We start from the raw sequence: 27,523 nt of genomic DNA, 5'->3' as shown, positions 1-27,523 counted from the left end.
TACGAGTACTCCAGAAATGACTGTTAATCAAATGTCTAATATATTCAGGATTTAGGATGAATACACTCAATATTTAATAAGTAGATATTAGTACCTATAATGCAACCAACCTTATGAAGGCATTTCTGCTATAAAATAATACACGCATTCCGATAAAACTTTGCTTTCTAAAACATTCAAAGATCACAGCGCTCTGGGGGGCCGTGGGGGGACAGCAGAGCACTCACAACCCACACAAGTCTGTACTGAAGCACAATCCTCCTGATGATACAAGCGCGGTTCAACGGGCATGCTGAATTTTGAATTAAAAAAAATCAGTAATCTAGGGCCTGAGTCGCTGCAGGGCTGGCTATATTTTACAAAGGAAGAGGGGCACTTGATGGAAGGGGCTGGGCACTGGTCAAGGCTGGGAAGGCAGAAGGGGACGGATGCCTTTCCCAGAAGTTCCGGTGAAAGGGCAGCTGCAGTCTTTGCCGCAGGGTAGCGGAGATGGGTGGGCTAGCCCATGGCCCTTGCACAATGACCTGCGAGAGCTGAGCAACAGGAGTTGCTAAGACAGAGCCCATGGCCACGCTGAGCCGAGAGGAGAGCGGCACAGGTGGGCATCCGCTGCACCCAGCTGTGCCCAGGTGCTCTGCATCCAGCTGCCATCACGTGGAGCAAACATGAATGGGCTGGCAACATTTCGCCCATGACCCTCTGCAACCTCCAGATTTGACCAACGTCATTCCCCCATCTACCTATGTGAGCTCATCTGCCTTAGGGAAGCCAAGGCAGTGGAAGGAACGATCTGTCATGTAATATGTGAGTAACTGATCAACCAGGCACCCCAGCTGGCCAGTTTCCATGGAGAAAGGGAACCGTCATATCCCCCGTGTGGGCTGTGGACCATTTTCCTCTTGATCCATGAGTCTCTTCTGTAAATGCATTAAGTGAGCAGAGAGCCTCATAAACCTGTGACGTCATCGCTGTCCCCACCAAGAGCAGCTGAGCTATCAGAGGACCTCAAACCCAAGCTACCCCAAAGCTGTGTGACCTCGGAAAAATCACTTAACCTCTCCATGCCTCATTTTCCTCACCTGAAAAATAGCACTGATGACACTCCCCGAGTTCTTTAAAGGAGCGATTAGCTGATAGATGAAAAGCTCTTTCTAAACTCTAAAGGGCTTTGCAGAGTATTGGCCTCTCTGCACGTCGGTGCCTGGGATACTAAGGTTCAATGGTCCCCTGGGGACCTCTCCCGCTGGGTGGGTAGTTCTAAGTACAGGGGGCCAGAGAGCTGGCCCTGGAATCCGCATTAATTAACCACTGGTATTAATGTAGAAGCTTGAATTCTCCTGCAGGAAGGAGGCCCAGAACCTTTAGCTGGAACATTTTTGTGGGCCCACACGCAAGTGGGGAGGAGGGGAACCAGCCCGCTGTGTGTGATGCCCCCTCCCTGAGCGCTCTCTGGGATCCCGGGGACCCTTCTGCTGGGGAGCCTGAGGTCGTCCACCCACCCCTGGCCCACTGCCCTTCCCTTGGCCCTCCCACCAAGCCCACCCCTTCGACCTCCTCATTCTGGGCTCCATCCAAGATCACACCACGGCGAGGAACACTGGCTTGCTTGGGAATCGCACAAACATGGGCTTGGATCAGCTCTGCCACTTACTGGCCGTAAGACCACCATAGCCACATCGTAGCTTCTTGAACCTGTTTCCCCTCACCTGGAGAATGGGCTATGCCTGCCTCCCTGCCTGCCTGCCTTCCTTCTGTGGTTAGGGATGAATATTACTATCCCTCCCAAGATTGCCAAGGAGAACTCTGTCGACCTTAGTGTGCCCAGGAATCACCTGAGAAGCTTGTGGCAGAGGCAGGTTCCGACTCTGTAGGGTTGGGTGAGGCCTGAGACACTGTTCTTCCAGCAAGCTCCTGGGCAAGCATCCCTTAGAAGAACAGCAGAGCAGGTGAATATAGTGCCCGGTGAATGGTTACACGACCACAGGACATATTGCCGAGAAGATTCTCCTCCCCAGTCCCCCACCGCCGGTCAAAAGGTTCTTCCTTGCAAACAGGCATAGATGAGCCAAGAACCCTCTGCTCACCGCAGAATTCTTAGGAAAACAAGAAAAAACAGGTTTTGCTTGGGAGGCAGGCTGGGTGTGGGGAGTGAGGAGCGCGGCCTCCACGCTCATCAGCACGCTGCCCCACGCACACACGTGCGCTGCAGGTGGGCCTCTGCCGGCTGCAGAAACCTCTAGAGCTCAGGCCTCAACTTGCCATGCTGGGAACGCAGCCTCCGAGCCGGGCACACGCCTTATTCCTCCGGCTACAGCTCTCCTGAGGAATTTTCAAAGCACACACACAGGGTTCGCTTGGCAGGAGTCTCCCAGGATATAAATACGCATTTGGGGCTTTTGTTTTAAGGACTGCAGTATCTTTTGGACTTGAGGCCTGCGCACCGGGCTTTTCCCCTCACCTTCATCAAAATGGAACCACACACGGCCAGCCGCTGCTAGGACAGACCCCAGGGACTCCAGGAGAGCCGGAGTGAGGTGCGGGAGACACTCCCCACCCCGCCCCGTCTGATCGTGCTTTTGGTTTCCCTCTCCTGAAAGGCCTGCATCTCAGCGAGTTGCTGACTCACCCAGGGTGAGGGTCTTTCCCCTCCCCCCACCCTTCTCAGCATCACCGCAAAGCCCAGAGGTTTTGAGGTTGGTTTAATGAGCAGCTTCGTCCTTCCCATTTCCTTGTCTTTCCTATCCTTTCCCGTCCGGGCTCTCCGTCCCAGTCTCCCGGGGCCGCTGGGCTGCCTGGAAAGACCGTTGGATACCCAGGGGCTCTGCCCTGCTTTTAATATTGAGTTTCTCTTCTTTGTAGGTCTTGACACACCGACTGCTCTTGGAGTCAACACGTACCGAGATTCCCAGGATGTAAGCGATCCGGGACTGGTGAGTCACCACGTGTTGGCCAGAGGCTGGGCCTCCGTTGGATTTCAAGAAGGGAAAGGGAATGAGAACGGGGCGTGGGGCAGCCAGACCTGGAGCCTGTCTGGGGTGGGGGCAGCTGGCTTTCGCAGCTCGGACTCTTGCTTCCCTCTAGGTGGACCTAGAAATGGCGCAGTGCAGAGAACCCAGGTGTGAGTCCCTTGGAATTCACTGGGGCCCTGCCAGTCCCTCCCTAGAAGCAAACCGAGGCTGTAGGTGCCTGGGTTTCCGTTCTCTGCTCCCACGCAGCAGCTCAGATGGGCCATCCAGAGGGCCCAGGCTTGGAACTGTGTCCAGGGAACCTCTAACCAGGACTAGGGAGATAATCTTCGAACAGAGAGGGAATAACCTGATTCGCAGGTTTGTCACCCCCGGCCCTGAAGAGACCTGACCAGTGAGAGGTGAGAAAGCCACCTTTGCGCATTTGTAGGGCTGTCACTGAACAAAGGGCAGCTTTGGCCCAGCCTAAGGACGAATTCCTAACAAAAAAGGTACACTGAGGTGAAATAGGCAACAACTAGAAGTAGTGAGTTCCCTGTCACTGGGAGAATGCAAGTGTGGGTTGCAGAAGCATCAATGTTGAAGAAAGGAGCAGTCTGGGGCACAGACTGACTCTGTGGCCGGGATGCCCTGGAACCCCCAGGGGTAGTAGGTGAGGGGTGGGGGGCTTGTGAGCGCGCACTCTCTCAGCACTGCCTGTTTGGTGGGGCTCTGCGGTAATACTGTCTGGAAGTTGCTGGATGAGATGACCGTCACGTCTTCCTAAGACCTATTGTCCGTCGGCCCCTGCTGTACCTGAGCTACCGTCAGACAGCCACACATATGACGGCGCCTCACGGGCGTGATAGGATGGGCAACTCTCCAAGCACGGTGGCCATTTTGATTAGAAGCTCTGGGGAGCCCTGTCCCCTGCCAAAAAGACCACCAAAAGATTAACCAGCTAGTCCTGCCATCGAGAGCTTTGATCCAGGCCACACAGACCAGAAGAAAAAGCCATGGGGGCCGCTGTGGCAGGATTCCCCTAGTACCCTAGGCTGCGGGAGGACAGTGGGGGTGGCTTCCTAAGGGCGCTGGGGCTCTTTGGCAAGACCAGTACCACAGACTCAAGCTAGCGTGAGAAGAATCGTTCCCCAGACCCAGGTGTAGAATTGGGGCTGGAGGGACACGCACTGGGAACGGGATGGTCTGAGGAATGGGCCCCTGGGCTTCCTTTGTGCTTTGTGACTGGGTCTTCTTGCCCTGGGCCTGGGTCAGCAGCAGCTGTAAATTTTTATCAAGGACCTCTGAGGACAGGGTGCCGTGGGAGGCTGGAGACAGGTTTTCTTTAAGAAACTGACAACACGGATGAGAATTGAGTTTGACGTTTGACAGTCATTGTGCATAGACTCTATTCAGCTGAGTCCTGAACGCTGTGGGGGGCTGGCGGGGAGTGGGTGGGAAACAACGAATGGGAGGGGAAGGGAGGCCTGAGCAACACTTGTGAGCCGTGCCTTGATGCTTTCTTGGCAAAACTTTAAGCAGGAGTGGGGCTTTGAAGGTAGGGGCTGTGTCTTTGATTCACAGGACTTGGCACATAGTAGGTGCTCAGTAAGTGATCGTCAAATGACCAGAAAGGAAAGTGATGGGGAGGTACCATGGGAGGTGATGGCTAGTTAAGAGGAGCAGGGCTCCTGTAGTCCATCGCCCCAGGTTCAAATCCTGCCTCTTCCACTAGCTGCGGGGTCGGGGGCCATGATCTTATATACTTCAGTCTTCTCGGCTGATAGCAGGATTGTGATACCTACCACAGAGGGTGGCTGGGAGGAGTCCATGAATCAACTCCTATCCAGCGGCTTGGCCCTGCACCAGTACATAGTAAGTGCCCAATAAACAGGAGCCCTAGTCTTCTACATGAGGGACATGACCCTGGATGAAGGTTCAGTGTTGGGACAGCGTGAGGCAGAAGACAGAGCTCTGGGCTGGGAGTCAGGAGCCCAAGCTTAACTGGGGTTTGGGGGGACAGGGAAGCTATTGCACCCCTGAGCCCACTCTGTAAAATGGAGATGCTATGAGAAGACGTCTCCGTTTGTCCCAGCGCTCTCTCTGATGCGCCGTTGTAATCCCGGCACCCAGCGGAAGGCAGGGGCTGCTCAGCCATTTATTACTTGTTGGGGGCCCTCCTGGAAAGTGGTCTGACTTCTCAGGACCTCCCTGTCCCGAAGTGAACTGAAAGCCAGGGTAAGCCTCCTCCTCTTGCAAATGATCTTAACAACTTGAAAAGCACCGTACAGAAGAAAGATTCTGTTGATACAGATGGAAAATCATTTAAGAGCTGAGTTTGGGTGGCATGAACTTGAGCCTCACAGCCAGTGTCCCCTCCCCCATCCCCTCCTGAGTGAGGTCTGGCTGCCTCTTCAGCTGGGAGACGGATTCTCAGAACAATGCTTCAGTTTATAAAAGGCGCCATGCACCACACTGGGACCGGTAGCAGGGATCAGATAAAAATTGCACTTGCCTGAACTGGGTATAGCTAGCATCTGCGAAAGTCCAAGCCTCACACTCCACAAGTCCAAGCCTCACACTCCACAAATCCAAGCCTCACACTCCACAAGTGCCCGTATTTGCCCTGCAGGCAGACCTAGAAGGATCTAGACGGCATTGCCGGGGGGCCCCTGGAGGATGGTATGGGTACACACCACTAAGAGACACCTGCGCAGCTTGGACTGCCAGAAAAGCGGGAGATAACACTAGGCAGGCAGGCTAAATGGGGACATACTGCCGGCCCATTCAAGTGGCCACCTCTGAAACCCAGAGGTGGGCTACCTTCTCCCAGGGTGTGCTCCAGGCTGTTTGGGTGTGGGCCAAGTGCCAACAGGCCAAGCGAGCCCCGCGTCTCCAGCATGGGTCAAGGAGTGCCCGCTGCACAGGTGTGCATCCCGCAGGTGTGGGGAGCCCAGGACCCAAAGGAGAGAAGTGTGTGAAGAGGCAGAGTGATGGTGTTGCAGGCGGGGTAGCATAGGGATCAGGGAACAGGAGTTAAAACAGGATGGCAGGCAGTAAGCAACAGAGAAGGGGCAGTCAGGGACCTAACAAGAATAAAAACGCCAGGCACCTTTTATGGAGACCCAAGCATGTGCGTGTCTTAGTGACTGAGGATGACCCCTCCACCAGGGGCGCTAGAGAGCACAAAGCGCAGGTGCAGCTAGGACGCATGCGTCAAGTGACCAAAAGTAAGTGTGGGCGAGGTTCCCCAGAGCTCCACACTCCAGGGGGAAACCCCCCATCCCTCCCGTGAAAGTTCAGCCCCTCGCTTTAACCTCCCTACAAGTAGGTGAGACCCAAGCCTCCTGGGGCGGCTCCCTCTGAGAGCCCGCTCGCACTCCCTTCTTGAGTATGTACTTTCCCTTTCAGTAAACTCTTTGCTGTTACGTTTTCTCTAAAAAAAAAAAAAAATAAATCGCATTTGCCTGAGACATTTATCAGGCATTAGCAGTAGACCTGGACTATAGAATGAGCTCATCCACGGGCCTGCCTTTTGTCCCTGCCCATCATGCTGTGACCCTAGCTGGATTGTAGGACTGTAGTGTGAGCCAAAGCCATCTAGGGCCCAGGCACTGCCGCCACCCCCCCCCCCCCCACCATCCCACCTTGCCTGCGGGCTCTTAAAAAATGTCTGACATTTTGGCAAGTGACCCCCACTTCACTGGTACCTTTAGTGGGAAGGGACCAGGGATGAAGGACCTTCCTGGGCAGCTTCAAAGGGGAAGCATTCAGAGGAAAGAAGCCCCAGTCCCTGGCTCTGTCATGGCTGCAGCTTCTCTCAGCTTCTGTGCTGCCTCTGTTTAGATGAGATACTGGGCTAGGGCAGGGATGGTAAATAGATTTCATCTTTTGGACTCCGATCAATTGCTCATGTCTGCAGGGGCAGGGTGTTGTGAAGGAGTCTGGGGAATATCAGGAAATGGTGTGCTACAATGGATTAGTGATGTCTGCTGAGGCAGCCGTGATGGGAGAGAGGACTTGTGGCATCCCGGCCAGTTCTTGGATCCCTGCATAAAGCAGTTTCTAAAACCAGTCACTCACTACCCCCATACTTTGGACTTTCCTATCAGCAGCCTTGTTTTGCATCAGAGAGGCAAAGCCTAGGCTTAGCTTCATTAACCTGGACCACATTAGAGCCAACCCAAGTAAGTGAGAAGTCTTCATCGTCGGGCGGCTCCTGGATACAGGGGCACTTTTCCCTTTCAGTGAATGGAATCAAATGAGCTAGCAACTAAGTAACTGGCCCCAGTGCAGGGGACCACAGTGATCCATGCTCAGCAAGTCTGACCACACGACTGAGCGTGCCTGACCCATTCTAGGACGCGTACTCTGGGCGCCGACGATGGGTACGACCGAAACGCTAATGAAAGCGGGATGTTTTTGAGGTAGAAAATCATTCAATGGGCAGCTTGGCTTCTATTTCAAATTGCCAGAGAATTTGAATTAGACTTGGCTGCACTCGCTGGGAATAAGCTGTTTTTGCAGAATTATATGCACAAGATGAGACAAAACAGTCCAGAACTAGATTTTCCCTGAGTTTCTCGATCTGTAAAATGGGGAAATAATATACCCCACAGGGCTGTCCGGGAGAGGAAGTGAGACAAAAGGCGGAAGAGACCTCGCAGGCGATCTCACTCCCAAAAAGATGGTCAAAACACTGCTCTTCCTTCTCCCCCGTACCACCTCCTATCTATAGTCCCCCTGAAAGCATAGCTCTCTTCTTACAATATGTTCGAGAAAATGCTGTTACAGATAGATTTTTTTTAAATAGCACCATACTTTTCGAATGACTCCCGTTAGCTTTTCTCAGAGGCTCTTCCTTCTTATTCTCAATGATTTTTCAATGGGAGAGGTCCCCTTAAACCTTAAACTTGAGTTACCCTTGGTCCTCTGGATGGAGTAGCAGATGTTCCCGGGGTCCTGAAGGGCATGTGTGTGAAGGCTTTCGTTGCATGTCTATCCAGAGGATGCCGAGCCACGCGGTGAGCAGACCATGTCCACATCTTCCCTTGGACTCAGCAATGTCAAAATCCAAACGCCACACCCAGTATAGGGAGAGTAGGGACAGTGAAGGTGGCCAAGTGTCAGATAGATACGAAGTGATTGGAGTGGAGGCATGCCAAAGGAGGGCATCTACTTGTTAAAAACGAGTAAGAAATTTGAAATGGAACTCCTGTTTCGGCCTTAGTCCCTGACAATCTTCAGGAGAAAGATGAAGTTCTCACTTAAGAAAAATGAAGGCCAATTAAATCTTTGAGGCAGGGAGAGGAACCCACACGGCTGGAGGAACGAGACCCCTGGTCACAGAAGCCAGCGACTGGGGGGGAAAGGGGGCAGGCCTGGGAGGCTCAGGAGAATTTGTAGGACTCCTGGCTTATTGGCTGAGAGGAGAGGTTCTAAGGGGGCAACAGAGCAGTGCACACACACCCTTTCTCCCGGCCTCCTGGAGCGTCTGCCCCATCCTCTCTGGCCTTGGCCTGGACAACCTCATGCTTCTCTGTTGTCCTCTCTCCTGAGGCCTGGAGCGGAATGGTTCTGCAGCCCATGCCATGCTTCCCTGCCCGAGGAGCCTCCTTTGCCCAGCCCCAGGAGAAGGCCTGGCCAGCGAAAGACGAGTGGGTCCCTCCCTCTCCCTCTCCTTCTTCCTCCTGAGCCTCCACTCCCTGTGTCCTAACTCTGCCACGGTTCCCTCTCCTTGTCCTTGTCCAGCCTCATCTCATGGCTCCTGAGGATGGGGCCTAGAGTGCTGTGGGGGCTCGGTGGGGAGGGGAGCGGGGTCTTGAGGTCAGAGGGCATGGCCAGCATAGGCTCCCCTGAGGAGCTGGCACCTGGAGGCCCCGGGCAGGCAGAGGTGTCCCCTCAGCACGTCCAGCAGCTTCCTCTGAGGCTCTTGTCGCCCCCCTGCCCGGATTCCCATGGACCTTATGGCCCCAACTACGGGGTGGTTGTGACGACTGAGTTTGTGGAATGTGCTTGCAGCAGGGACAGGCGCAGAGTCAGTAAATCAAAATCGGTCAGTAAATCAGTGCAGAAATCAGTGTGTCCTATGATCCCCGGATTGACACAAAGACTGTGAGCTTCCCAACCACAGAAACAAAGTCCTTAATTCTGCCTGGCGGGGGTGGGGGGAGAGGAGGTGTTCTCCAGGAGGCTCTGGGCTAGAGCCGGAGGGAGGGGAAGGATTTCTGCGGATTGGGAAGTCGGGGAAGCGTGCCCAGAGGCGCAGAGGGAGAGGAAGTCTGGGACATTTGGAGGGTCCCGTTAGTCCCGTGTTGGCTGGAGGAGGTAGAGCCTGATGGGGGAGCCCATGGCAGTTGAGATGGGCCAGGTCAGATGAGTCAAAGCCCGGAGATCTCAGACACCATGCTCAGGATTGGACTACCTGGAGGAAGCAGCAAGCAGCTTTCAGAAGTTTGAAACCAGGCAGGTGATGTGATACGGTCTCCGGTTTAGAAATGGAATGTGGTCACAGCGCAGAGGGGGGGCTGCAGGTAGGACAGAGCAAAGGCAGGATGGACACACAGACAGACAGATGCGGTTGGAAGGCAGCAGCGAGAGCTGGCCCTAGAGAGAAGGCATGGGGGGGGGGCAGTCACAGCAGGGGTAGAGCAATGAGAGTTGCCCCCAGGGTCCCATTCAGAGAAAGCATTGATTGGCCTGGAACACAGAAAGTGACGATAGGGGTGTCAAGAGGGAGCCCTCAGAGCCTGGCTTAGAAACCTGGGAGTAATCCTGCTGAGCTGGGGAGCGAACAGAGAGGGAGAACGTGCCAGGTGGTTCACAAGTATTTGACGCACTTGTGGGATGCCCAGAGACTGGGAGGCAGTAGAGAGCGATGGTGAAGCGGCTGGTCTCAGGGAGTCCCAACGGCAGGAATCCAAATCCTGACTTGGCCACTTACTAGCGGTGTGACCCTGGAGGGGTCATTTCCTTGTCCAGAGCCTCAGTGTCTTCATCTGTGTAATGGGGATTATGCAGTTCTTAGCTGCCTGAGAGGCTGTACAGGTCAGTGCAGGAGCATCAGGAGCTATGGCTGGCACAGAGTGAGTGCTCAGTAAGAAGATGCTTGCATCCCATTAGCAGCGGTCTTGCTGTTAGTTTCGGTGTCAGCATCTGTGTCACCATCGTGCTGGAAATGTCCAACACGGGCATAGGCCATTTCAGGACAGGGTGGACTAATTCAGGAGTCATCCATATCTAAGTCTGTGGTTGTCACCCTGATGGGGGTAGTCCTGGGGGAGGAAGAGAGAACCATCATCTGGGTTCTTCTCAAACTGTGTCACCCTCCCCAACGGTGGCATACCCCCCACCCCACCCTCGCTGTCCCGTGAAAAATCAGCATAGGCAACTGTCACCATCACCAAAGGGCACGTGCCACATCCCTCCAGCCGACTGGGGAGGCACAAAGATGGACAGACAGCTGACAGAAGGGCAAGGCAAGGCCACAGGGTGATTTCATTCTCTCTCGGGGATGGCTCAGAGCAGAAAACAGAACCCAGGATGCTATCGGTATTTAAGAGGCAAGACCAGAAAAAAAAAAGTACTCATTTGGGAACCAAGCTACCACTGTCCCAGGTGCCACCAATCTGAAGTGTGCTCAGGCCTGCTGGACTGGACGTGAAGACCCCATGGGGGGGGTGCTTCTCCACAGGTTTGGGTGTGAGTTCACATCACACTCCCATTCGGATGTGTGAGGGGCTTTGCTCCTTCCTCCAGCTCCTCTTGCTCCTGCTCCAGGAGAGATGGTGTCCCGCCTTCCCCTGTGTCTGTCTGACGCCCCGCCCTACAGCCCTGCCCTCAACCCGGTTCTGTGGTCTTTCCGAGCCCAGACATCACTGGCCGAGGAAATGATAACAGTTGAAACTAGTAGGTAACAGTACTTAAGTGGGTATTTGATGATATTAGTCAGACTTTTAGTTACAAGCTGAAGATCTAATTCAAGCTGACGGAAGTCCAAAACAAAAAAGCAGTTCATGTAATTGAAAAGTCTGAGCTGGACTGGCTTTGAGCCCAGCAGGACCTAAACCATGTCAGCAGGCTTCGCTTCTCCCCATCCCGAGACTCCGATGTCTTCTGTGCGGGATTCGCCCAGCCCAGTTTCCCCCCAAAGATCCAGCAGCTTCTCTCGGCAACCCCCATGGGAAGAGGGCTTGGCTTTGACGGCCATCCCAGCAAGTGTCCTGGAATTGAGGGGTTCGGGTCGCACGTCCCACCCAGTGGAAGCCCAGGGTGGCTGGTTGAGCAGCGCTGGTGAGCACACACAGGAGGCTTCTCCTTTCTGTCACAAATGGTGTGTCAGTTCCCTCTTTTTCTTTGCTGTGATAACAAATACTTTGTGCCTGAAACCACACAAGCTTACAGTCCTGGAGGTCAGAAGTCCGAAAGAGGTCTCACTGAGCTAAAATCAGGGTGTCAGCAAGATGCATGCCTTTCTGGAGGCTCTGGGGGTGAATTCCATGGCTTGCCTTTTCCAGCTTCTCGAAGCTTCCCTAATTCCTTAGTTCATGGCCTCTTCCATCTTCAAAGCCAGCGATGGCCAGTCGAGTTTCCCTCCTGCTGCATCACTCTGAAACTGATTCTTCTGCCCATCTTTTCAGCCCCTAACAACTCTTGTGATGCATTGTGCCTACCCAGATAATCCATGTACTCTCTTTATTTTAAAGTCAGCTGATTGGCAACCTTAATTCCTCTTTGCCATTTAAAGTAACACATTCACAGATTCTGGGGATTAGGGCTTGAGCCTCTCTGGGGGCTGCTTTTCTCTCCTGCCACCGTCATTGTCATAACTATTGTGACATTTGCCTAGCACTGGGCACGTCCAAGGCCATTTGCTAAACTCATAACCACCCAGAGGGAGGGTACAGCCAATATCCCCCACTTTACCAGAAGGACACTGAAGACCAAAAGGTTCATCATTTCCAAGGTCACAGACTCAGTAACAGTAGAGCCGGGACAGGATCACAGACCGACCAGACCCCAGAGGCTGGCTCCTTCCCGGGTCAGCTGGTGGAGGATGTCTGGAGTCTCAAAATGATAGAGCACAGAGATTGTTTCCAACGTCGTGGAGGTGGATGGCTGGGGTGGTGGGAAAGCGGTCTGGTGCCAGACCTCTGGGTTTCTGTGCCGGCTCTGTCCTTTACTAGCAGCGTGACCTTGGCCAAGTCACCCTACTTTTCTGTGCCTCCCTTCGTAAACTCTAGAATGAGCAGTGCAGGACTGCAAGGAATCACCGGGGCTGGTTTTATTTTGTTTTTTAAAGTCAAACAAATTCCTAGGCCCAAGTTTTTCTTTTTTTGTGTGTAGCTTCAGCCCGCTCTTAGTGGGAGAAGAAGCCATGTATGCGTCGCCTTTCACTTTGCTTTCCTCTTTTTCCTGTTTCCTCCTAAGACAGCATGGCAAGGATCAGCCAGCTATGCCTATCTCTGAGCAGCCTGTGTGCTAAGAATGGTTTTATATTTTTAAAGGATTTTAAATATATATATATATATATATATATATATATATATGTGCGCAACAGAGACTGCATGTGACCCACCAAGCCTAAAATATTGACTATCTGGCCCTTTCCAGAAAATGTTTGCCGACCTCGGAAAGAACATGGCGTGGCAGCAGAGTTGACCAGACCTGGGTTTGGATCCTGCCCTAGATGGTCAGGGCCCAGTTAGACCTTTAGACCATGAAAGCACCATGGGGCCTCTCTTGGGGCTTTTCCTCCCAGTAGTGGCAGGGCAGGGGTGATGGTCAGTATGTGATCGGGCACGTACTCTGGCCAAGCGCCGTGGAATCTGGACTATAATCCCCATCACCGGCCCTCTGAGCACGCATGGTCATGACCCCTCTGACACGTGGGGAAACAAGCAGCTTGGGAGAGCGGCCACTCCCTCACGAGCGGCACAGGGGGAGGAGACGGAGCTGGGATTTGAACCCAGGCGGTCTGAGCCTGTGCGCTGCCTCTTTGTTGTTGCCGTCGGGCCTCCTTTCAGGCAAGGAAACTGTTGACCACGCCTGCCCCCGTTACTTTCCTGACCTCTCTGACTTTCCCTAACGCTCTCTGGCAAAAGTCCTTCTCACTGTGAGAGTAGGCAGAAACAGCTCGAATGAGTATGTGGAAAATTTTGGTTCTGGCTTCCATCCATCTGTCCATCCATCCATCCTTCTGTCCATCCATCCATCCATCCATCTATGCAGCAAACAGTACAGCACCAGGGACTGGTGAGGGAACATCTCTTTAACAGTGACAACGGGGGCAAACCCCAGGTCCCGGGTCCTCTAGTTCATTGTGATGGGGAAGCACACAGGGAAACTCATTAAATTGCATCACATACTTGATTAATATGCTATAATTTGGGCAGCACCAGACTATGACAGTACCCCTCCCCCCACGCAGTTGCCATGGCGACATTAGTTCAACAAACAGCTCCTTAATAGTTAACAAAAATGATGCTCCCGACAGTCAAGCAGAAGAGCAACCGCATTACAAAGGGCTTCAAGGGGTCTACGAGGACATTTCTTATGAGGCCATCAGTTTCCCCTGATCCCTCTATGCGGGCCATCCATCGCCAGAAAATACAAGTGTTCTGGGGGTTGGGAGCCCGCGTGATGCCAGGCCTCCGTTCGGTGCAGCAACGGAGAGTCGTCCCTTCTTTAATGCAGAATGTCACAACGGCTCCGTGAGGACGGGTAGCGTGATAGCATTATTAAACGCTTCTTTGTACACCAATCTACTAATTTCACCCCTGCTCGCCCGAGGCTGCTGAAAGCCTTGTTTGCTTCCTGTGTCTTGAATCCAGCTGGATTGTGAGACGGCGTGTGGAGAGCCCGGAGCATGTGTGTGCCACTGTGAGAAGGAGCTCGTTTCCTCTCCAAGGCACCATCTGGTCCCACCCGGCCGATTCAGGAAGGAGCAGGTGCAGGGATCAGGAGACCCAGTCCTCTGCCCTCAAGGGGGCCAATGCCGAAAGAGAAAAGACTGGGGGGACACAGAACGTTCTGTGGCAGCCTCCCCTAACACGATGGTCTGACATGTGCTAAGCACTGAGAAGGCACAAATTAATTACACATCCCGGACCCCCAGTGGGAAGGATGGGTGAAGAACTATAATAAAGTAGGGAGAATGGAGAGGGCTGTCAGGGCGATCTGTTGGCTGTGTGCTCTTAGGGAGGTTACTTAACTTCTCTGTGCCTCTGTTGTTGTTTTTTTTTTTTTTCATCCAGAAACTGGAGATAACACTACCTATACGACAAACTGTTGTCATGAGGTTTAAAAAATGAAATAAACGTATAAAAAGCACGAAAACAGTTCTTAAAATACTCAAAACAGTAGGCACATGGTAAGTATTAAGTAACTGCTCGCCAGAATTTCAGGTTCCCATGGCACCATGCATACAATTATAATAATAGCTCACATCTATCAAGGGCTTACCGTGCCTCGCACAACGCCGCGTGTGCTGGCATCGTACTATCTCATTTAGCTCATGGCAGTCCCATGAGCTAAGGCCTCTCCTTACCTTTGCCGCCCTGCAGACGGGGAGGCTGGGGCTCACAGGGGTTAGGGAGCTTGCCCGAAGTTGGGGCTGCTAGGAAGGGGGAGAGGGGTGTAGTTGGTCTGTGATTGTCACCTGGCAAAAGGTGGGAGTGGCACTGGGCACGGGGCACAGGATCCCGCTGGCAGCCCCTGGGAGGGCCGGCTGGGCACCTGCCTCTTCACAGTTAAAGGACAGGATGTGAAGGCAGAGGAACAATTCTAAGGAGGAGGACTCTGGGGGGGCATTTGCAGGAAAACCATGGTCTGGGGGATTCGCCAAAAGGCAGATTCTTGACCTGGAATGGATGCTTCTCGTAAATAGGACCTGTCCATTTAAAATATACTTTAGAGTTTTATTTTTAAAAAGTGGATTGGAAGAGGAAGGGTGAGACATAAGGGGGAGAGAAAAGCCTTTCGAATTTTCCATGGTCTTATATCGGGATTTCGTTGGCATGATGCGACAGTGCCTACTACATTAAGCGGGTGTGTGTATGGAAAATGGAAACATTTTGCGCCAGTATCTCCAACAACAGAGAAAGGATAGTTTAGATTGTGTAGCAAATTCTAACCAAACCCAGAGCATACTGTACTTTTTAATATGCACATATGGATGTGTGCGTATCCATTACTTATCGCCATGAGAACCCTTCCTAACAGCCAGCCACCAGCCTCACTAGTGAATGACAAGAAGCGTTTAGTTAGCTTCTAATCTTCAGGTGTTAGCCTTTGTGGGTTAGGTTCGCTCATGAACCCAGCAGTCAAATACCTTAGCTAAAGGTTAAGTGACTCTGCTGATCGTGGCTGGGTTTACCCAGATCTTTGGGATTGGCTGATCTAAGATGACCTCAGCTGGGGCGACAGGGGTGAGTCAAGCAGGCGCCACATGTGGTTAGCCCTGCCTCTTGCTCAGGCATGTTCTCATGGTGGTGGCCGAGGAGCAAGGGCATAAGCTGGAAGGGGCCAGCGCTTCTGCAAGCCTTGTCTTGCATCTTGTCTGCTAGCAGACATCCAGTAGGCCAACGCAAGTCACATGACCAGTGTCACAGTGGGAGGCCTTAGCAAGGTTAAGGGTCCAAGGTTACGGAGGGAGAATCCTCAAAGACAAACTTGGAATAGTCCTATCATTTCTTCTGGTCTAGGAGCTACAAGGTCACCTTGACTGCAAAGGGAGTCCTCAATGCCTGGCGTTTAAGTCAGCATCTTTGTCTTCAACATGACACCTGATCCCTGACCCATGGTGCCTGCAGTGACCAGTAGGACCCATCACTAGAGAGGAAAGGGGGACCTGGCATACCCCCAGCAGCACTTGGTTCAGATACACGGCTTGTCCTAAGCTGCTTCTCCACGGAGCAGGGACAGTACGCCTCTGGGAGCTCAAGGTTAGCCATGTGCCTGCTGGCAGAACTTGGTACCCAAGGTTTGCCCTAAAGGCAGTTTGTCTAGAAATACAGGTCAAACGAAACGAAGATCTATCTAAGGAATTCTTTTTTATTCCACATCTTTTTTTTTTTTTTTTTTTTAGATTTTATTTATTTATTTGACAGAGAGAAATCACAAGTAGACGGAGAAGCAGGCAGAGAGAGAGAGAGGGAAGCAGGCTCCCCGTCAAGCAGAGAGCCCGATGCAGGACTCAATCCCAGGACCCTGAGATCATGACCTGAGCCGAAGGCAGAGGCTTAACCCACTGAGCCACCCAGGCGCCTTTTTTAATAGTAGCCCAATACCTTGAATTTATGTCATGCTTGATACTTCTCATAGCAGTAAGGACTGGCATTATTCCCACTTCCCAGATGAGGAAACTGAGGCCCAGGGAGCTGAAGTGATTTTCTCAGAGTGACATAGCCAGGTGTGGAATGCAGCTCTCTCCCTCCCTCTCTCTGTCTCTCTCTCCCACCACTGATCTCCAGCTCAGCCATAGGGACGGCGTTCAGATCCCGTTCAGATCCCGGCTCTGCCTCTGGTAGACATGTGGCCTTGGATATGTCACTTCCCTGACTCCCTGGGCCTCTGGGGAGAATCTTAACCTCCCTGATTGGGCTGTCATGAGATGGAAATGAGTGTATAATGAATGACTGAAATTCTTGAGTTGGAAATGCTCCTAGCAGTCTCCCTTAATCCTCAAAACCACTCTGAGAGAAGTACCATTCTTACCCCATTTTTATCACTGGGAAGCTAAGGTTCAGTGACAGAGTGCCCTGCCAGAGGTCCCCCCACGGCAGAGCTGGGGCTTGGACACAGGCTGCCCACCCGCAGAGCCCGGGAGTTTCTGCTTCCCACAGGAAGATTCAGCAAGGACACTGATAATACAAGCCACCATTGTCCCTGTGGAAGCTTGAGATGGAGAAGCACAGTGGAGAGAACGTGCCCCAGAGAAGCAAAGGTAAAAACCCTGCCCCCACTCTAACGAGCAAGGAAAACAGATGCTGGCCAGGCATCGGGTCCCTTCGGACAACAGAGCTCCATGTTTGAGAACCCCTGGGTTCACACCCCCGAAAACAACAGGGAGAAAAATCCTACCAAAGCTGGAGTCCCCTGAGCCCGATGACTCGGAAGGCAGTGATGTCATCTCTGTAAGTCCTCCCACTTGATGAACCCTGAACGACCTAGATGACCAGATTCCTCTGGTTCGGATGCGTCCTCGCCAGCAGTTAGCGTTGTTGCTCACGGGAGCCCCTCCGTCCTCCTCACACACCAGGTCTCGGTAGAGCTTTCTAAGCATCTTGACATCAGCGCCTTTAAACTCCTGGAGGGAGGTTGGAGCAGGGATGAGTATCTGCTTTACAGTTAAAAAAACAAAAAAACAAAGGCTGGAGCAGTGGCGTTTGGCTGCCAGCCTTTAGGGGAGGCAAAAGAGGTCAAGGCCAACACAAACCAAAACCATTCCTTTGTGTTCAGTCAGAATCTTGGGTCCAGATTTCTGTTTTATCATTTACTATATCTGTATGATCTTGGGGAGGTTACTTTATTTCTCTGTGCCTCTTTTTGCCCCTCTGGCAAGTGGGGTGAATAGTGTTTACCTCTCAGAAATGGTAAGAGAGGGGTGCCTGGGAGGCTCAGTGGGTTAAAGCCTCTGCCTTCGGCTCAGGTCATGATTCCAGGGTCCTGGGATCGAGTCTTGTAGCTGGCTCTCTGCTCAGCAGGGAGCCTGCTTCCCTTCCTTTCTCTCTGCCTGCCTCTCTGCCTGCTTGTGATCTCTGTCTGTCTAATAAGTAAATAAAATCTCTTAAAAAGAAAAAGAAGCGGGATGCCTGGGTGGCTCAGTTGGTTAAGCGGCTGCCTTCAGCTCAGGTCATGATCCCAGCGTCCTGGGATCGAGTCCCACATCGGGCTTCTTGCTCGGCAGGGAGCCTGCTTCTCCCTCTGCCTCTGCCTGCCATTCTGTCTGCCTTTGCTCGCTCTCTCTCCCTCTCTCTCTCTCTCTGATGAATAAATAAAGTCTTAAAAAAAAAATAAAATAAAAATAAAAAATAAAAAGAAAAAGAAGGGGTGCCTGGGTGGCTCAGTGGGTTAAAGCCTCTGCCTTCGGCTCAGGTCATGATTCCAGCATCTGGGATAGAGCCCCACATCGGGCTCCCTGCCCGGTGGGGAGCCTGCTTCCCTTCTCTCTCTGCCTGCCCCTCTGCCTACTTGTGATCTCTGTCAAACAAATAAAATAAAATCTTTTAAAAAAATTAATAAATTATAAATAAATAAAAAGAAAAACAAATGGTAAGAGAATCGAGCAGTTCGTCCCTGTCACGGGTTTCCAGCAGTCTCTGGAAGGAACAGATGAAGCATGGGGTAGATGCTACCTGTTGCCATTACTACGAGCCGTTTGGATGAATCACAAATGGAAACAAAGTAGGGCTTGGCAAGTGTAGTTTGTGGACAGAATCCTTATCGGGGATGAGAGTGGGATCCCGAAGAGATCTCGGGGAATAAAGATACCAAGGAGTCCGTGAGGACAGGTGACGTGCCAAGGTCTCCCTGCTGATGAGAGGCCCCACGGAGAGGAGAGCCCATCTTCTCTGACCCCCAAATCTAGAACCCGCACCCGTGTCACTAATGGAACCTCCCTGTCGCCTTAAAACTTTCAGCCGGCAAATTTCATGGAGCTGTGAACCCAGGTTTGCATTAACCATGCAAAAAGGATACAGTGTGTATCTGAGCACACTTAATTAAGCACTAGGTTTAATTAACTTAAATCAATCTCCCTCCCTACTCCCGTGCCCCCCTGAAAAATATAGTCCTTAACTGGAAGTTCTGATTTTAGCTGTTTCTAATCAGACTCGAAATTGCTAGCTTGTTGTCTTAATCTGCCCCTAAGATATCAGCCTTCTCTGTGTGATTAATCTTTCCTTTCTTTGGCCACGTTTCAGACAGAGACGAGCTTTGCTCCGCAGCTTATCATGTTGTGGTTATTGTTCCCTGAAAGGGATGAATGGGAGCCACCGCCTTTTCTTGCCTCATTTGTCAAACACCCACACCCACACACCCCTCGTTTTATTTTTCATTCCAAAGCCAACAGATGAGCTTTGCACTTTTGCAACTTGGCTCCACCCTCAAGAACCTTCATTAATTTTTAAAAAATTTTTTTCTTCCTTTTGATAAAGAATAGTGACCTGCCCCAAATTGCAAAATAATGAAATGCACAAAACCAGACCTTGGGTCCCCTGGAATTTCTCCTTTTCCTCCCAAGCCCACCAGGGGCAGCTGTGATGCCTTCCACCTTCGAGGCCTCCTTCAGCCTGCCCGGTCCAGACCCCATGTCTCACCTGGACCTGAGGGGTTCCCCCCTCAGGTCTGGCTAGTCCTGCTGCTTGCAATCCATCCTTCACACCTCAGCTAGAATTACCTTTTTAATATACAAACCAAATCACACCACTCCCAAGGATTGTAACCAGCGAATAGCTTCTCACTGCAATTCAGGCGATGTCCAGACTCCGTCCTCTGACTGCCCGAACCCTAAATAAAAGATCCTGCCTTCTCTGCCCATCCAGCCTATAGCCTCTCCTCCACAGAGCATCAGTCATGCGGGCTTTCTTTCTGTCCTGGGGGACACCAAGCCTGTTTCTACCTTTTGTACTTGCCGCTCCCTCCATGTGCAATGTTGCATCCTAGCCCGGGTTCCCGAGAGAACAGAGGCTGCAACAAGGCTGCTAATGCTTGGTGAGGGGACCGGGACAGATGTGCAGTCCCAGGCAGCACTGAAAACAAGGGGAAAAGGAAAGTAAGAAAGAGAAGACAATGCCGGATCGCTGGGCAGGTTAAGCGCTTAAGTCCGACTCTTGATTTTGGCTCAAGTCATGAACTCAGGATCGTGAGATCAAGCCCCACATCAGGTTCTGTGTTGGGCTTGGAGCGTGCTTAAGAGTCTCTCTCTGCTTCTCCCTACCTCCTCCCCTCTCCTCCCCGACTCCCCTGTATGGGCTCACTTTCTCTCTGGAAAAAAAAAAAAAAAAGAAAGAAAGAAAAGCAGTTAGCACAGTTTTACACATTACATGTGGTTTAGGCGTTTTCCTTTGCGACAAGACCTGTGTGTTTAAGGAGCCAGGTGGCAGAAGGTGGCAGCTCGTGGGTTAGTGTGAGGTGGTGGAGGGAAGGTGGAACCCGAAGAAAGCTGGAACACTAGCTGTGGACAGCGGTGGCTCATTAACACACAAGGTAAACTGAGGTAGCCGGCGCACACTGGCGGTGTGTGCACCTGTGCGGTGTGTGTACTTCTGTGTGGTCCAGTCCAGTTGGACAGAGTCTGTCCACCTGCCGTTTCTGGTGGATGAACTTGGCCATGAGCACGTGAGAAACCCATGCCATATTCCACTCTAACACAGCAGTCCTGTTGGAACAGACTTGATTTTCAAGACAGGCATTAGGGCAGACCCGACAGGGTTGTGCTCAGAGAAGCCCATTGGGGTGAGAGCTCCTCCTCACCTCCTGTCTCGCTCATCCCAGGTCCCTGTCAGTTCTGACTCTCCTTCTTGCTCAGGGGGCCGAGCTGGCCCCTGTGACAGCCACCAGAGAAGCCAGAGTCCTTAGAAGGGCTGATCCGATAGGACCAAGGCCGGGAAGCCACTGCAGGCCCCACATAGAGGGTATGACGTTGGCCATGCTGCAGCCAGCCCCCCCCCCCCATGAGAAGAGAGGTGGCACCAGAAGCGAGCTGTGGGCACCCAGCGCCTGGGGGCCTAGCCGATTCAGCACGTGTGGGGAGACACCTGTGCGGGGCCCAGTTCCCACTCTTGCCTGATCCTGGTTCTTCAGGTTTCCACTTAAAGACACTCTTTGGGGTGGAGTCAGGGACCGTGGACAGAGGGGCAGAACCCCAAACCAAAACAGGAAGCCCCTGGAGCCGGAGCGGGGGCGGTGGGAGTTACAGTCGGTTCATGATTGCTCTGAAGCCGTCCAGAAAATGGATCACCAGAGCAGGAGCGCGAGGACAGCCGCGACCAGGGATGGACAAGAGAAGCCGCGGGGAGCCAGCGGTTTCGGGCAGTCTTCTGGAGGGGGAGCCGCTAGACTCGCTGATGGGGAGACGGGGGGAGCAGAGGAGCAGGCCCATCGTGACTCCTCTAGGGAGACCCTTCCTGCTCTTGAGAAAGTCACCAGATCGTAGTTCAGAGACAGTGCGGTATTTGGCAAGTCGGTGACAGCTTAAATCATCAAGATGTTGAATTCGTTGTCTCTGGAGGGAAACATCCAGAAGCCGGTGGGCATAGTGGCAGCGCTTGGCTGAGATCAAAGCAAACACACCCAAGACGTGAAATGCAGGGAGGCCTCGGGAGGCCGGGGCACCGCCTGCTGCCCAGTGAAGGACCGGCCCCGCCCCTGGGGGTGGGGCTTCATGCGGGAGTGTTTGGTGGTTTTGAAAGTTCTCCTATACTGAACGGTGGTTGTCAGCAGTGGGAGGAGCCAGCGGGCGTGTTGTACCCCCCCCCCCCCGCCCCCGAGGACATTTGGCAAGGTCTGGGGACATTCTTGGTTCATCACAGTTGGAGGCAAAATCGCTGCTACGATTTTAGCGCGCTGCTCCGCGTCCTACGATGCCCACGACAGTCGCCCTCAAGAAAGTTAGCCGGCCCCAAATGTCACGTGTGCAAAGGCTGAGAAACCCTGATTATATCCTGAGCACCCAGCAGTCGTGGAGAAAGGCCTTTTCAGGCCTGTTGCAAAATCCCATAGTCTGGGACATTTGACCGTGTGGCCTGGTGGGCTCTGCTGGTAACAACACCAGACCTGGGAGTTTCTTGCTCTGTGTATTTAAGACACATTAATGGAGAGTTGAATACACATATATTTAGCTCAGCATTTCCGAAAGGTTGCCGATTCAGGAAAAATTCAATTATAGTGCACAAACCTGCTGTTAAAAGTTAAACAGTACACCCCCAAAATCGGAAACAACCAAAGTGAACGGTGAAAAGTGAATGGGTAGGCAAAGGACAGTGTATCCACGCAATGGCGTGTTATTCAGTCATAAAAAGAAATGAGCCGGGGCGCTCAGTCACTTGGGTGGCCAGCTGGCCCTTGGTTTCAGCTCAGGTCATGATCTCCGGGTCCTGGGATGGAGCCCCACATAGGTCCCCTGCTCAGCGGACAGTCTGCTTGTACATTCTCTCTCTCTCTCTCTCTGCCCCTCGTCCCGTACATGCACGCGCTCTCGCTCTCTCTCTCTCAAAGCAATTAATAATTTTTTTAAAAAGAAAAAGCAATGAGCCAATAGGCCAAGAAAAGATTTACAGGAGGCTTAAATGCAAATTGGTAAGTGAAAGACGCCAATTGAAATGGCTGCATACTGGGTGATTCCAGCTCGATCACATTCTAGCAAAGATGAAATGAGAGAGATGGTAAAAAGATGAGTGGTTTCCAGAGATGAGCAGAGAGGGAGAGAGGGATGTCCTTTGGGACACAGGAAATTTTATAGCAGGGAAAATCTTCTGTGGGATATTGGAGCACAAGGGCACATGTCACATGTTTGTCAAAACCCATTAAATGTAACACAACAGAGCAAACTCTTAGGTAAACTACGGACTTTGGTTAATCATCAGTTTGGTAACAAATGTCCCTCACCAGTGCAAGACAGTGATAAGAAGAGAAATGGAAGTGAGGAGAGGAACGCTATGGGAACTCTGGAGTTTCTGCGTATTTTTTCCATGAACCTCAAACTGCTCCAAAAATCGGTCTATTAATTTTTAGGATGTGAAGCAATGTAACAGAATTAACAAAATTATTGTAATTATCATAATAGCTAATACTGAGTGCTTCCAAAGAGACAAACACATAATAAAAAGTCATCCCTGTCATCACTATTGGTGAGGACATAATGGAAGAACAGACTAGAAAGACTGGCTCCCATTTAGAGAATATTACTTAGGTCCAAGCAGATAAGATGATGAGCCTTATACATTTAATCCCCATCACTGACCTGGAAGGAATGTCCTGTTATCATCATCTTCATTGTATAGACAGGGAAACGGAGACTCAGAGAGGTCAAGACACGGGCGCAGGGTCACAGAGCGTCAGGGACAGGATTTGAAGCAGATCTCGTTAATAGGCTCATGTGCACACACATGGGAGTGTGTGTGTGTGTGTGCTCATGCACACACAACAGAGAAGGGAGAGGGATGGGGTAATTGGTGAGTGTGAATGGATGAAAGGAAAGGAGAAGGAAGAACATCAAGAAGTGGGAATACACTACACCCAAATGAAGTTTCTCCCCTTCCCCTGCCTTGTGTCTGGGTGTCTTCCTGTGGGTGTTACCACCTCTACCCCGCCTGACCACCAGGGCTCATCATGGGAGGGGGCGTGGCAGTGACCCAGGCTCACCAGTGTTTCCCTTGGGCCCTGGCCAGCCTGAGAGCTGCATCTGAAGCCAGCCTCCTGCCCTGGGTGGTCCTGGAGAGCTTCTCTTGCCCGAGGTTGTACAAAAAACTCCATCCAGCAGCAGGAGCCCCGCCCCCCTTCCCCAGGGGTGTTCTCTTTTCAAAAGGGAATGTGAGGACCAGGCAGCAGCCATCCCATCCTGAAATGGGGACAAGCAACTCAGAATCCCAAAGAGCCACCTCTAGTTCCGCAGATAGTGCCTGCTGCGTTCGGAGTCCAGAAACAGCCTCTTGTCTCCCACAGAAGGTGCTGGAATGAATTGTCCCGCACCACCCCGTTTCCTGAGAGCTTCTGGTCAGGCCACCCTGGACCAAATAGTGAAGCAAAGATCCAGCCGCCCCATCTGGCATTTTCGCGTCTTTATAAGGTGATGTCTTACATTGAAGGAAAGGAGGCACTACTCTCTCCTACTTTGGCCTTGTCTCCTTTTTATCCATCTTAGGATCTAGACCCCCATCCCCCACCACTGACGGAGAAGCCCACTCGAGGACCTGGATTTTGTCCTGGCCTTCTCTGCCTTCTGCCCTGTCTGCACAGCGCCTGGCACAACGTGTCCTCAAGAAATGTCTGAGGCATGACACTGAATGACTAACAGTCTCGACTGACCACGGGCTAAATATTCAGAGAGGCATTTTTCTGCCCATTCCAGGAGATTTCAGGACGACCTCATAATTCTCAGATTGTTTTTCAATCACCAGAATCGATCCCCACCCCCATCCCTCTCCACAGGGTCATCACCAATGAACTGTATGAAACTGCAATTAACGTTGGCGCTGTCTCCCTCGCCCTCCCTTCCTGAAAGGGGGCACACAGGTGGTGGCAAATTGACGAGCCAATAGTAATCGCATCATAGGGGAGGTGTGAGCATTGGCAAGGGCTTTTGCAATTAAATTAGGTGGAGAAATTCAGTTTCCGAGGAAGGGACAGCAAGGGGGTGACGCCTGCTGCAGGGGACCTGGCTTCTCTTCAGAGGCACTGCGGGAGATGCTGCTGCCCAGCCCAGGAAGAGGGTGTGGCCGCTGGGATTATTTCCAGCATAATTGGCTTCGCACAGCTCAAGTTTTAGCAAGCAATCAATTTCTATAAGCCCTTTTACAGTTGGAATTCAGAAGCAAATCTGTACGTGCTCACCCTGAGCATTTTTTGTTTGCGTGTTCGTTCTGTTTCCTTGTTCTTACCAGGATCTAGTACCATCTTTTAAAAAAATCCCCCACCGGATCCTGGAAAGATCCCTAGTCTTCCCACCTGCCAAGCCAGACCCTTCCCAAAGAATGGGCTTTATTAAGAGTTTCAATCAGCGCGGTCTTAATTTTGTTTCTCTCCTGCAATCAGGGATTCATCAGCTCGTAGTTCATTAGAATTACTCTTATCGCCAAGAAAAGCACAGCTGGGCACTCGCTGTCTGGGTCTGGGCCGGAGCTCTCTGCAGACAGGAGGGGTCGATGGCAAAGGCAGAGCTGCGGACTCCATCCTGCCAGGTCCACGGCTGCCCCTTGGAGGCAGAGGGCTAAGGAGGGAGGCAGTCTGACCTGCCAGACTGGACCCACAGCCCTTCTCTTCCCCCTGTACTGATTCTAGAACCTTCCTATAGCTCCTCACTGTGACTTTTATTTTTAAAGGCACATATTTTTTTTTTTTTTATTAAAAGGGATGAGCTTTCCTCCAAGAATTCTTTTATTCCTGCCTACTTCTCTGGTTTTCCTTTTGCATAAAATGGGCAGAGACCAATCTATTTCCTAGGATTCTTGGAAGATAGGGAATATAAGGTAATTGGCATTTTCAGCAGTTCTGTTTTATGTACTGTGCATGCACTATGTCCTTTAATTTCTGCAGAAGCACTGAAGTGATTTTTTTTTTTTAGTTCATATGTTTATTCGTTCTGTAAAAACATTTTATCGAGCGTCTATTACATGCCAAATATTATGTAACATGCTGGGGCTGCAGCCCAGGCACAGTCTCTGCTCACAAGGAACCTGGGTTCTAGTCACTGCTCTTACACCATTTCATAGAACAAAACACTGAAGCTCAAAGGCATGGTCACTTGGTCAGGGTCACACGGCCACTTGTCTGGCTCTGAGGGGAGTCCCTGCTCTGCTGCCTTTGCTGCATTCCTGGGGCTGAGCACAGTGCTAGGTACCAGAGCTTTCTCAGTGTCCGAAGCTCCCCACCTCCCCCCTCTCCGCCCCCGCCCCCCCGCCCTTGTTTGCTTAGTCTTGATTACATGTCCTCAGGGGGAGAACAGTGCCTGGGAATTAGGATATAATGGGTATGACCTCAGAGAAGTTGTTTAAGTCCTCCGAGCCTCAGTGTTCATACCTGTGAAGTGGGGATACGTACAGCACTTCAGGTTATGATAAACTCCCAAACGCCCAAGATATGAGAATGTCCTTCAAAGGCGGTGATGTCCTGAACCAGGAGGAGTTGTTTCTCGGCACTGTGGTGGGCCTTGGGTATCTTGGGAACCTGTTCATCCGCTCCTGACACAAGGCACCGAGTTTCTTCTAGATGGTGAGAGGTGGTACAGCCTAAGAGTTATGACTGTGGTTGACATTCCAGCTCCCCATTTACTGGTTATCTGACCTTCAGCAAGTCATTAAACTCACTGTGCCTCAGTCTTGTCACCTATGAAATGGGAATGATGATAGCACCTACCTCAGAGTTGGTACAAATTACATGATCGTGTTCCGACAGCCGGAGCCACTCTGACTCCGTGATTTCTGCCCCCACGGCTCAGTTCTTAAAGAGTTCAGCCAAACCTCACGATTCCAGGACGTCTCTGATGATTCCATTTCTCAGTCCGAAAATCAAATCTAATTGTTTCTGGAAAACATTTGGCGCTCTCTTCAGTTTTAGAGTCCTCCCCTTCAGACTGGGAGGGGTTTTTTTTCGTTTTGTTTTGTTTTGGTCTGTTTGTTTTGTTTCTTTAATGTGGTGTTCAGAAATTTAATGGAGCAATTTCATGTCCATTTAGCAAAGTAGATTGTTAAAGGAACAGGAAAACTGGAGACCGGGTTCTCATCCCAGGATGTTACCTCACACGCGGAGCAGTTTTCGTGATTTTCTGACGAAGAACTCAGAGACTGTTCCCCCCGCCCCAAAGTGACTCGGTGGTAAAGCCTCGTCTCTCAAAATCACATCAGCTCGGTATAACCAAACAGCCGTTAGTGTGGGCCAAGCGAATTGAGCCGTCTAGACACAGGGACAAGTCCCTGTCTGTGTGTAAAGGACGGCTTTGTTCTTCTTGCCAGGTGCGGTGGCCCAGATCACTGGAAGGCCACATTTTGGTTTATGGGAGGCCTCTAGCGGTCTTGTGCAACCTGGAAACCCCAATTCATGAGGAGACATCATGGCTCTCCGTCCTCGTGAAGCAAATGGCACATTTCAGGACCTTCAAAGGGAAATCGGCAAAGCAATACTTGCTGGTGTGTCCACGCTGTGCCCATAAGCCACCATTCATTCAGCATCTCCATGGATGGGACAGACCTTTCCTAGGCGCTTGGTACACATCAGCTTTAGTGTCTACCCAGAAACCCACCTTATCCATGAGAAAACTGAAACTCAGAGAGGTCAAGTGACTGGCCCAAGGGGACCCAACTGTGGGGCTAGGGAGCAAGGTCTTCTTTATTCCAGAACTCTTATTGTCCTGGTGAACCACTGGGGAGACATGAGGGATGAGAAAACAGGAGAGCCTCAGGGAAAGGTGGGGGTGGGGGCGAGGAGATGGTGTTAACCATCAACGGAAAATTGTGGCCACTCATCATGGCGATGTTATGAACTGTTCCCTTTCAGAAAAGGACCTAAAAACGAATGAACAGATCCATAGTCGACTCAGTTTTGAGAAAGAATGAGGTGGGCAAGCGTGAATCCCCAGTGTCAGATGCAGAACGCAGCCTAGTCGGCCTGCTTCTGGGTTTCTTTCCTCCTTGCCTGCCTACCTCACAAGCTTCACGTCATAGGATTTTCCTTCCAGTCCAGGGAGGACCATGCCGGCCCATTATGTCCTGCCCACAGAAAAATACTAGCGGCTAATACTTATTTAGCGCTGTCTGTATGCCAAGCCTCGAGGGAAGCGTTTACCTATCTTAACTTCTTCAAGCTTCCCAAGGATCCTGTGAGGTAGACCCCATCATCGTGATTGTTTCAGAGATACGGAAACT

At 51.7% G+C, this 27,523-nt stretch overlaps 1 protein-coding gene across 2 annotated transcripts in view; it reads left to right on the top strand.

The window, feature by feature from the left end:
- Positions 1 to 27,523, top strand: part of ZHX2 (zinc fingers and homeoboxes 2) — a 156,491-nt gene that overhangs the window by 68,644 nt on the left and 60,324 nt on the right. For both annotated transcript variants that reach the window (XM_059165705.1, XM_059165706.1), the window contains exon 2: positions 2,860 to 2,930. The gene's annotated coding sequence lies outside the window, so the exon portion shown is untranslated. The remainder of the gene's footprint in view (positions 1 to 2,859; positions 2,931 to 27,523) is intronic.

This window comes from Mustela lutreola, chromosome 3, assembly GCF_030435805.1.
Source record: "Mustela lutreola isolate mMusLut2 chromosome 3, mMusLut2.pri, whole genome shotgun sequence".
NCBI lineage: Eukaryota > Metazoa > Chordata > Mammalia > Carnivora > Mustelidae > Mustela > Mustela lutreola.
Note: the sequence above shows the minus strand (reverse complement) of the source record. Positions and strands in the feature narration are given on the sequence as shown.